This window comes from Euprymna scolopes, chromosome 3 (assembly GCF_053919585.1).
Source record: "Euprymna scolopes isolate OS-2025 chromosome 3, ASM5391958v1, whole genome shotgun sequence".
Taxonomy (NCBI): Eukaryota; Metazoa; Mollusca; class Cephalopoda; order Sepiida; family Sepiolidae; genus Euprymna; species Euprymna scolopes.
The window spans coordinates 38,496,268-38,507,764 of NC_136484.1; positions in this window are offsets into that span (position 1 = coordinate 38,496,268).

An 11,497-nucleotide genomic window follows, 5' to 3' on the forward strand; every position below is an offset into this window, starting at 1 on the left:
GAGCCTACCGACAGAAGTGAAATGCAAGGAAACACAAGAACTATACAGAAGATTATAGCAGTAAATCACTCATTTCTGTGTGACGTGATTAGTTACGCTGCGTTGGAATTTCTCAAAATGTTGTTTTACTGGATGTGTAACGATGACTCTACTGCTGCTAAAAACCCATTAATTGCCGAGTCGGGTTTCGTTTTGAGTATCGCCTTAATATCTAACAGTTGTGTATTTAATTTTAAGTCGTATGCTTCTTTTTTTTGTTTTTGTATTTGTTTAGTTTACTTATCGATTAATCTCTACATATAATAAAATAGAAACAATTACTCTCCTACGGAAAAAAAAAGTATAGCTTGGGAAACGCAGACGTCAAATATGAAATCATTACGATCAGATTACTAGCCACTATCTTATGTAAGTTTCGCGCATATTTGTAGTCGTATTCATCCGTTATAATAAAATATTATATTAACCTCTATCTACGTCTAGGTTACGAGGGGTAAAAAATATTTGCTTCCTAATTATTTTTACCTCTCACTCTTCCACTCCGAACTGGAAAGTTTTCTTTTTTTCTTTTTTTTATATAGGCATCATCACATATCAAGGTAAAGTGGTCACTCGAGGATAAGGGTTAAAGAGTGTACAGTAGAAATTGGACAATATAGTAACCGTTAGCAATGGAGATTCGGTAAATTTGTTAACTTATATGGAACGGCTCATCAAAAACTTGTTTACCTTAGACTTGAAGACAAATTGTAGTCAGCTGGAAAGCAGAAAAGCGGAAGACAATTTCATAGGCGTGCAGTTCTAAGAAGGAAGCTTTGCTCACGGAATCTACGCGTAAGTTTAGGAACAGATAAAGAGTGGGGAAAATCGTGATAGTGTTTTCTGCTAGACGAGTGTTACTTGTGAAAGTTTGGCGATGGAGAACCATAGAATGGATCTCAGCCGAGCACCTGCCATGAAAATAACGATAAAGTAGAGACAAATTCGCTACATCTCTTCTGTGAGAAAGAGGTGGAAGAGAAGAGAAAAGGACATCCCCCGTAATGCTACGAAGTCTATTTTGAACTCTATTAAGGCAGGATAAGTCCTTTCTAGCAACCCCTGCCCATATGTGGCAACAGTACACCATTTTTGGACTACCTGGCTCTTATATAGATAGAGAATTGCATCAATACTGAAATATCTACTGGATCGATAGAAGGATCCCACAATTTTTCCAGCGGCCTTGGAAACGGATTTAATGTATGTGTTCCATTTAAGACCAGGAGTAAAGGTCAAGCCCAGAAGCTTGTCAAAACATGAGGCCTCTACTATACGAGAGCCATTCATTTCAATTGATGCCAGATGGGGATCAGAGCGTTGATGATGTAAAGATAAAAACTTGGTTTTAGATGCATTAAAAGTAACAAGCACCTCTTTCTCCATTGTACCACTTGCTCCAGATCAGAGGAGAGAAAATCAGAGAGAGCTTGGTCGTTTATGGTCTTAAATATGCTACCATAGATAGTAGTGTCATCAGCATAGATGTCTATGAATGATGTAAGGATGTGATTTGGAAGATCATTAATATAGATCAGGAAAAGAGTTGGGCCCATGGATGGACCCCTGAGGGACTCCAACATTAATACTAAGAGCTTCCGGTTTCTGCCCATCAACCACTACTATTATGAACCTATTAGAGAGAAATGATTTAATAATTGAGAAGACATTTCCAGCTATACCGTAGCTGGAGATCTTGTGAAGTAAACCTTTATGCCGTACTCTATAAAAGACCTTTGATATGTCAAGAGCAATTGCCCTAGAAAGGTAGCCTCCGTCGAGAGATTCGTTAATCCTATGAGATATAACTGTAAGCACATCTGCTGTAGATCTAGCAGAACGGAAACCATATTGCATGTCACTAAGTAGGTTATTTTTGCAAAGATGATTGATTACTTCTCTATTTAACAGATTCTAGCAACTTACTCATGACGCACAGGAGACTTATTGATAGAGATGAGAGATCACCTGAATTCTTAAATACGGGGCATACTGATGAGATTTTCCAGGAAGCTATTCTCCTTAATACAACTTTTAAACAGTTTTTTAAGGATGGGCGAAAGTTCTTGTTGAAGTCTTTTGAGTACTATAATTGGAATACCGTCAGGGCCGGTTGCTTTACTGGAATCAAGGTTTTTGATTAGCTTGGCAACATCACGTACAGATATGTGTATATAACATAGCATGTTTTCTTATACAGGAGGAAATATTGGAGATTGGTAGCCTTGGTCGCAAATGTTAGGATTATCTGCAAAGCTCTTGGCAAAGAGTTTGGCTTTGTCTGATGCAGACGAGATTACCTCAGGTCCATTGATGAGAGATGGGATAGAGCACACGCTTCTGTTCAGGATTCTGTTTGCTATTTGCCAAAACTGGTGGGAACCAAACCACTTCTCAGCTACTTTTGACTTGACGGACTAAGCATACAACTCTCTTCCGTTCTTTATTACTTTTTTACAATGGTTGCTGACAGTTCTGAAAGCGGCTTTAGTCTCAGTACATCTATTACGTTGGGAGCAATAGAAAAAGTGATTTCAATGCGCAATGGCAGCAGCACATTCCGGAGAGAACCACGGCTGGCTGTTAGGTTTTTGCTGGAATTTATCAGGGTATGAAACGGTCTATACCTAAAATTAACCATTCGGTCAGGTCTGATACTATAAAGGATACATCCTTTTTAAACATGGAACGCAGAGGTAGATCTGATACAAATGTTCGGAAGCTATCCTAGTCAGCCACAGAGTATCGATATACTGTACGATGGAGAGGTATATCTGGGGACTTATTACATTTCATTTTTATCTTAGCTGATATAACCGAGTGGTCGGAAGACCCAAGAGGAGACAGAACAGAAGCTGAACACAGTTTAGGGCAAGTTCTGAGAAAGAGGTCTAGGAGACTTGCATACTGGCCGTCAGTATCGGGAACACGGGTGGGTTCGTGAACAATCTGAGTGAGGTCATAAGCAATGGAGAAATGATGACATAACTTCCCCTCATCATCGGTCTTATTTGAGTGAGTTAACCATTCCACATTGTGAACATTGAAGTCTCCACAGACATGAATGTTAGCTGAAAGATAAGCAGATAGGGCGTGGTCAATTTGCTCAGATATGCTTTCAAAGATAGTAACCCCGCTGTTGTGGGTGCGATAGAGAGCAAATACAAATGCAGTAGTTTAGGCTAGTGCAACCTGGAAGCACATATAGGGTAAGTTAGGATCTTCTCTGGAGATGTCCCTACCACATGGAAAGCCATCTTTTACATAGGCACATATTCCATGCCCATGGCGATCTTGAGGGTCAGATTTGGAAGTTAAATTAGAGTATCCTTTAATTACGAACTCATCCAGGAAAATGGTCTCTCTAGTGCCAATTTCACTTAGAAATAATATGTCTGGTTTAGTCTCCTGTAATTGGGTTTTAACCTCTAGAATGTTAGAACGTAGACCCCTGATGTTAGAGAAGTAGGCCTGGTAGTGGGGGTCTACGCTAGATCCGGGTTTAATCGTGTGATTTTTATTGAGACTTTTCGTGATGCTGTTTTGGGATTTGTGGACTAGGTTAACAAACATGCCTGAAGCAGGGTAGAGAGAAATAGAAATGAAGAATTTTTTTTTGTAGCACATGAAAAGGTAAAGCCGTAACAATTACCCACCAGAAGCTACTGCATGGTCCAGAATCCATTCACCAATGGCAATACAGCAGCCCCGGTACTTTGCACCTGCTGATAGGACAGCCTCCTTAGTAGTTAATCCAAGTTTCGGGTCCCTGACTATCAGGGGATAACGTCAGCCGAGATAAAACGTTTTCCTCCAGCACCCTTACTAGTGACATGGCTACACTGTTCATAAGTTTTATTACTTCAGCATCTGGATTTGCTTCATCGATGCATACATTTGACATAAGTTTCTTGGTTTCAGTTTGTGAAATAATGAAGGCTCCCTTCGAACATCCTTGCCAATCTCATTTCCGGTCGGTTTGCATTTCTCGAATTTTTTTTTTTTTTTTTTTTTTTTTTACATTTTCACCCCAAACAAAGCACATTGCGACTTTGTTGTAGGGGGCTACTATCAGGAACATAAGCAACAGGGGTACTTTGTAGGGAGTTGGGCAGCAAGATGTGTGTTCACGTTGCACTTGAACTTCTGCATGTCAGTACAGTTGGGAAAGCAGGGACCCGGAAGGGAATTCCAAAGTCTTGCTGTTCTGGGGAAGAAACTACTGGAGTAGAATGCTCTCTTACATCTAGGGATCTCTACAATGAAGGGGTTGGATTTAGCTGCTTGTCGAGTTTGTCGGGGTATTTACCTCGGGGGCACAAGTGGTTGCAGTTCGTCAGAGCATTCACCGTTAAAGTACTAAGTAGATAAATGGCACATCCGTTTTCGGTATTTTTCGAATGGTTAGACACAAAACAAGATGGTGTCAATCAAACAATCATACGACTCCGATTATCAGAATATTATCCTCACATAATATCTTACAGTATGTTTACCGGGCACGCAATTAATCATCTTCTTCTCCGTCTTTTTCGTCTTCTTCTACATAAAACTTAAACACAATTTCTTACGAGATGTTTAAGATGCACGCTATTGTTGTTCTTTTTCTTTTTCTTTTGTCGTCTTCTTTGTCGTCTTTTCCGTCTTTTTCATGTTTTTTGCTGTGTTTTTCATCTTTCTTGTTTTTTCGCATTTCACTTCCCCGTCCGTACGTAATCAAAGACGCTGCTTTTTAATGATCGGCAAAACTGTGGCTTTCTATTATTTTTCTATTATTTCTTTCCTTCTTTCTTTTATTTTTTGTGTTCTACGTAAAAAGAATTTCTTACGGGATGTTTAAGGGATATGTTATTGGTTGAATAAAGTATTTTTCTAAAGCATAACTTTCGATTCAACAATTGAAGTGTTTAAAAATTGCTTGCGTGTTTTCCGATACATACATGTAGAACCTATGTAGTGTTTTACAATTGCTGTCATAATCCTCTTTAATTGAACGTCATTGGGTGTATTAAGAAATATTAAAATAAACACTAGCATAAAATCTTTTACAGAGACCATACACACATACATACAAAGTGGGCATAGATAAACATTAATTTTACACATGGGTACTTATTCAAAATACGGTTCTTGACGAAATTTTCAGTGATATTTATCGACTCAGTTATTACATTGGAGACAGCTTACAATAAATTAAACAGTACCTACTATATAAAGTATAAGTATAGTATGTCAAATTTTGCACAATCCGGTTTTTTTTAATATTTCCAAAACACATTTTGCAAAAATACATCTACACGCACGAAATGGACTTTACATTGGCATATCCATCATTAACCAACACTTGAGAATTACGACAAAGAGTTAAGGCAACCAATGTCCACAAACAACTCCCTCAATAACTGCCAGTGCAAGCTCTTCTCCGCCAATAGACTGAAGAGACTGAAACATCGAGCAGTCAAGATTTAGTGGCTACTTTTAAAGGTTTTATTTAGTAATTCATAAACGATTGTTTCCGTATTCTTTTGCGAAATAAATAAATATCTTAATTGAAATACAGGGTGTGAGAAAACGAGGGAAATAAGGGAGGAGAGAGAGGAGGGATTAGAGACAAGGAGAACAGGGAGATATGATAAAGAAAGGGTTAGGGGCATATCCACAAATAGAAACGGGCGATGTAGACAGGCGTTCATAGTTATATAGAAATAGAAGTCTTAAAGAAAAGTGATATACACATTTAAAACTATTTTATTTTGTTGTCTATGGATAACCATGTTAGTCTATTAAATGAAGAGAAGTCATAATCTTGAAAGCATTTACTCAGCTATTTTGTTTTCCATTCCGTTAAATAGTGCTGGATAACAATGCTTGTTAATTTGTGGCACACTCACGTAACCCATTTTGAGGGAACTGGGGCATTCTAAATTAATAAACCTTGTGCCTAAATTGGCCTGCACTTATTTGGAGGCAAACACACACATTTCAGTGCGGACAAACTCTTGGTACACGAAGATTGGCAGGTGTTTATGATTCCAGTTCGCAATAAAGGTTAAACTATGTTGGCATTATAATTTGAAAAATAAAAAAATTGCGTAAAACACATATTTCTCTCTCTGTCTCTGTCTTTCTCTATTTATATCTTTCGTTCCTTTTTTTCTCTCTTTCTTCATTGAAACTTTCGACACAGGTCACGGATTTTCTCTCTTTCAATATAATTTCATAGATTTAACCAGTTGACGCTTGAATTCTGGAGTCTGCAGACGCGACATAGCATGCGTGTGATTTCAACTGGTTTTTATAAAAATATGCTCCTGATTGTTAAGTCTTAAATAAATATATATATATATATGTATATATATATATATATATATAAAAGCGAAAATGTGTTTATGCATGTATGTATGTTTGTTTGTATGTATGTCTGTATGTGTGTTTGTATGTCTCGCAAACACTTTCGATACAGGTCACGGATTTTCACGAAATTGATATCATTTTAATGCTTGATCCTTCGCCCGACAAATATCGAAAAATTCACCAAAAACACTAATTTCTTCACCCTAAAATCATTAGTTTTCTACATGGAGGGGTCAGCTAAAAACCGTCCTCTTATGACAAGTTCGCTTCTACGCATGCGCAAATAACATCGGAACATGATTTATTATAGATATTAAAAAACCGATCCAATTTTGTCGACGTCGTCATTACATAAAGGTTTTGGATTCGAATCGTGGTGTGAGGTGTTTTATTTTTCGATTTTTAAAATTTTAATATTGGAACAGGGTTATTTAAGCCATTTTACACGTTCTATGTTTTTTTTTGGGGGGGGGGGTTAACGTTCGTTTTTCTGTTTTCTTTTTCCATCATATTCGCGTTTTCTGTTTTTATTTTTCCGATTTTTACATTTAACATCGTCCGTTTGTCTTACGTTAGTTTCTTTTGGTGTTTTTTTCGATTTTTTTTTAGTTTTAGCATTTTTTATATAATATATTTATTTCGCTTATTCTTATGTTTTGATTAAGCACACACACACCTAAACACCCGGGCAACGCCTGGTACCCTCCGCTAATTATATATATTTACAAAAAAATGCATTTGTTTGCTATTTTTGTACAAGCGTTCGATTTCAGCATGCCATTAATGCCGACGATGGGAAGATGCCTGTAACGACGCAATGAAGAAGCGACCCATGCCAGCCAGTTATAGCCGACGGCATATCGACCCATTTTTGCTGATGTTTCCAACGTATGCCTATCGTTAGGTATCGTTGGATACCGTGTTTATTCCCCCGAGGAGCTGGTTGCGTTCCTAGGGCGTTCCTCAATCAAGTAACTTTACCCGGAGAAGCGATAGTACCATAAATTAATTAAAAGAAAAAGTAGTAATGTCGAAACTCAGTAAATTCACTTAAAACACTGACAAACCTTACGATGTAGCTCCGGTCTGGTTTCGCTAAAATCTCCTAGAACAATTTATATTTTACTTTTAATAATATTTGTTATAAAACACACTGAAATTAGATAATTTTTTACTATTTTTACTGCTATTATATAATGTTGTGAGTTTTTTCTGCTATTATATAGAGTTGTGAGTCAGGGTGAATGTAAGAGAAGGATAGAAAGTGATAGGTGGCCACTACTTCAACCTTTATACTAATATCGGGCAACGGTGAGTATCCCTGGCTGTTCACATTGCATTTAAACGTTGGTAGATTAGTACCGTAAGTGAAGGAAAAAAAAAGTAAGTGATTTTTAGCACTTACAGTCAGAGGGAAGAAACTATTATTGTATAATACTTTTTGACATCTAATGTCCTCGACAGTGATGCATGGGATTTCGCTGCTGGTCGGGTCAGTCGCTAAGAAGGCAGAAATGCCATAAGTTGATCACAGCACCTTCGAGTGAAGAAAAACAGGCACATAAATGCTACGTTGTGGCGATTGGACGGATTCATAAGACCTTGTCAAACGATTAGACTTTGTCCAACAAAAATAGCATAAGTTTGAACGAAGGGTTGACTAACAATATAAATACAAAAGAAAACGATCTTCTGATACGTGTACAAGATACTATACACATATGAACAAAATTTCTACTAATCAATCTCCTTTAATTACAGTTCAATAGCATTTTATAAAATCGAAACACATTGTTATATATTGTATGCTCGCATGCTGAACAGCAGTTACATAAGGTAGTATAATTGTAACGTAGTCACGGGCTCTGAAATTAAAATACGTATACATATTGATGACTCACCTGTCACGCTAATGTTGGGGGAGCGTTTAAGCCATAAACGTGACGTCAGTGACGGAAATGTATATAGTCTATAAGATCAAGGAAAAGTGCTGTGTTGTGCAGAAAAGGAAAAAATCTTTTTTGAAGCGACAAGTCCGTTGGGTCTTTTTAAGGCACCATGTGGTATCTTCGACCGGGTCTTTTTTATATATTTTTTAATCCAAGTTAATCTAATCTTCATCGCAAAATCTATATATATATATATATATATATATATATATATATATATATATATTATTTTCATAAATTTTCGTTTCGATTTCGATTCAAGCTGATGAACCCAAGTCATATGGATATATTTTTTTTATTTTTGAAATCGTAATTTATAATATATAAGAATCGATATAACATTAACTCTATGATAATATATACAAAATCCGCAAGAATTAAAATATCATATTTAAGCGTACTTTACGACCGGGATACACATGGCGTCCCTGATAGTCCGGGCATATACTTTGCAGTTTTAACAAAAGAGCTACAATATTATTAGCGCGTCTCCATTTACGCTGAATATCTACAGAATGCCAACGTCAACATATTGCATATGAATTAGGCTTCCGTGCAATTTCTACAGGTCCCACTAGTTTTAATTAATTCCATATAAATTTTCTCGGTTTTCTCATGGGCTGATCATTTTTAGTTAACTATTACGTGTAATTATATTCATAGAGATCTTCTACATGAGTTATAGTTGCATAATATTTGCGTAAAATGTATAATAAACACAAACCTGTTTTTATATGTATTTATATATGCGCATATGTATTTGTTAAAAAAAAAATGTTGCCTACCAGACTCTTCTGTCAATGTTTCGTCTACAGATATGAAACTTAATATATAGGGTATTTAAATCCATGCGAAACTATATAAAGTCGGTATAAAAGTTTGGAAATTAAAAAAAAAATATTGTCCAAGTAAAGGTCGAACGACGGCATTACGAATATGCATGCATAGCGTAGTCGCTGTTGGTTCTTTCTTTAATTTTTAGTCTTGCAAAGAAAAATGACTTCTATAGCTCAGACATAAACGTCAAAAGAAAATTTATAAGTAAACTAAACGTTCTGTTCTGTGGTGGCCTATTTCTTTAAAACCTTTTTTAATCTTTACGAGATATTGGTTCGAATATAAAAAAATAATAAATACGAAAGCTGCATGAATCAAAACATCATATTTAAGCTATTTTACGACCGGGTAATGCCGGGCGACCTGCTAGTAGTAGGGAGTTGAGCAGCAAGACGTCTGTTTGCATGACACTTAAACTTCTGCATGTCAGTACAGCGGGGAAACATGAACTCGGAAGGGAATTCCAAAGTTTAGCAGTTGTTAAGGAGCGACAGACAAGTAGCAGATGTGCCAGCCACAATATAACAACAATACTCCATAAATGGGCGAATGGTGGCCTTATAGATGTACAAGATACTTTTGGGCGTTAGTAGCTTTCTAGCATGGTAGAAAGAACCTACCTTCTTCGCAACAGTCCTGGAAATGCTCTCACTGTAATTGTTCCAACTCATGTTTCCTGTGAACGTTAGGTCGAGGAGTTCAAAAAATTTACTTTTAGATAAAGTGTCTTTAGCTATTGCTATTGGTGGTAGAGAAGGTTTCTTGTAATTATTGAAGGAAACAAGTTATGTCTTGGTAGCATTGGATGTGGCCATCCATTTTCGTCCCCCATTCCACTACGGACCGGAGGTCATCCTCTAGTGTTTCTGCCATTTCTTTAGATATGTATTTATTTGTTTTCCTGTCGTGCCTGCTATAGAGTGTGGTGTCATAAGCATATATACCCATCTGAGAAGAAATTTTGTCGGGGAGGTCATTTATGAATACCAGGAACAGTAGAGGTCCAATGATAGACCCCTGAGGCACTCCCATGTTTATACCATATTTTTAGATGTACGACCGTCAAGGACAACCTGGGTTTTTCCCTTATCTAAGAAGGATTCAATTATGTTAAGTATTCTCCCAGCGATACCGTATGATCTAATTTTCCTGAGGAGACCCTCATGCCATACCTTGTCAAAAGCTTTAGATATATCTAGAGCTACCGTTCTGCCCTTCCCCGCTTTGTCCAGTGAATGGTATATACGTTCAGATATTACATTTAGGATGTCTGCTGTAGAACGGGCTTGTCTAAATCCATATTGTTGGTCAGTCAGAAGTTTAGAAGCTATAAGATGATAGACTAGAGCATGGTAAATTAAGGTCTCAAATATTTTGGCAAAAAGGGGAGGAGGCTAATGGGGCGATAATTTAATGTGTCAGTTCTTTCGCCAGAATTCTTGAAAAATTGTACCACAGAAGCAGTTTTCCAACAGCCCAGAAAGCAAGATTTATTAAGGCATTTGTTGTAGAGTTTGGAGAGAACTGAAGCTACTTCGGCTGAGCACTTTTGTAATAGAACAGCTGAGATGAAATCGGGTCTACATGCTTTAGAAAATCAAGGATTTTTTTTATGATAGCATGCACTTGAGCAGGGATGATTTTCAGATCGTCTTGCGTGGGAAAGTACGGTAGAGGGTGTTTAGCAGGGTCCAGTATAGAATTTGAGGCAAACCGACTGGCAAGCATGTTAGCCTTCTCGGTTGCTGAGCAAACAACCTTGTAATTGTTTGTTAGTGGGGGAATTGTTGATTGCCCATTATTTACTGCACTGTTTAGATTTTCCAGACGTCACGAGTTCCTAGTTTTTATGCTTCGATGCGTTGTTTAGTTGTTTTCGTAAATTCTCTCTTAGCTCTCGCTATTTCTTTCTTAACGTTATTTCTGGCTTCTGTTTACTTCTGTCTGTTTGAACTGGACTTATGTCGGTTATATCTGTGGTATGCATGCTGCCTTTGAGCAATGGAAGTTGCGCAAGTCGAAGTAAACCATTGGGGAGAGTGGTGCTTGCTATAAAATTTCCGCATGGGAACATGCGCTTCGATTGCAGTTTTGAACCAGTCAGTGGCCTCGTTTGCGCACTGTTCAGCAGGAAGAGAAAAATATTTCCCCAGGGGCCATCTCTGATAAATCTCTGATGGCTTCCCAGTCAGCCTTTTTATAATATCTCGTTGTTTTGAACACTGGCTCTTCAGTTTTGGCTCTAGAGTTTAGGGCGTTTTCAAATATTATCACTGCATGATCAGCGTTCCCAAGTGGACTTTCGGCATTCATTGTAC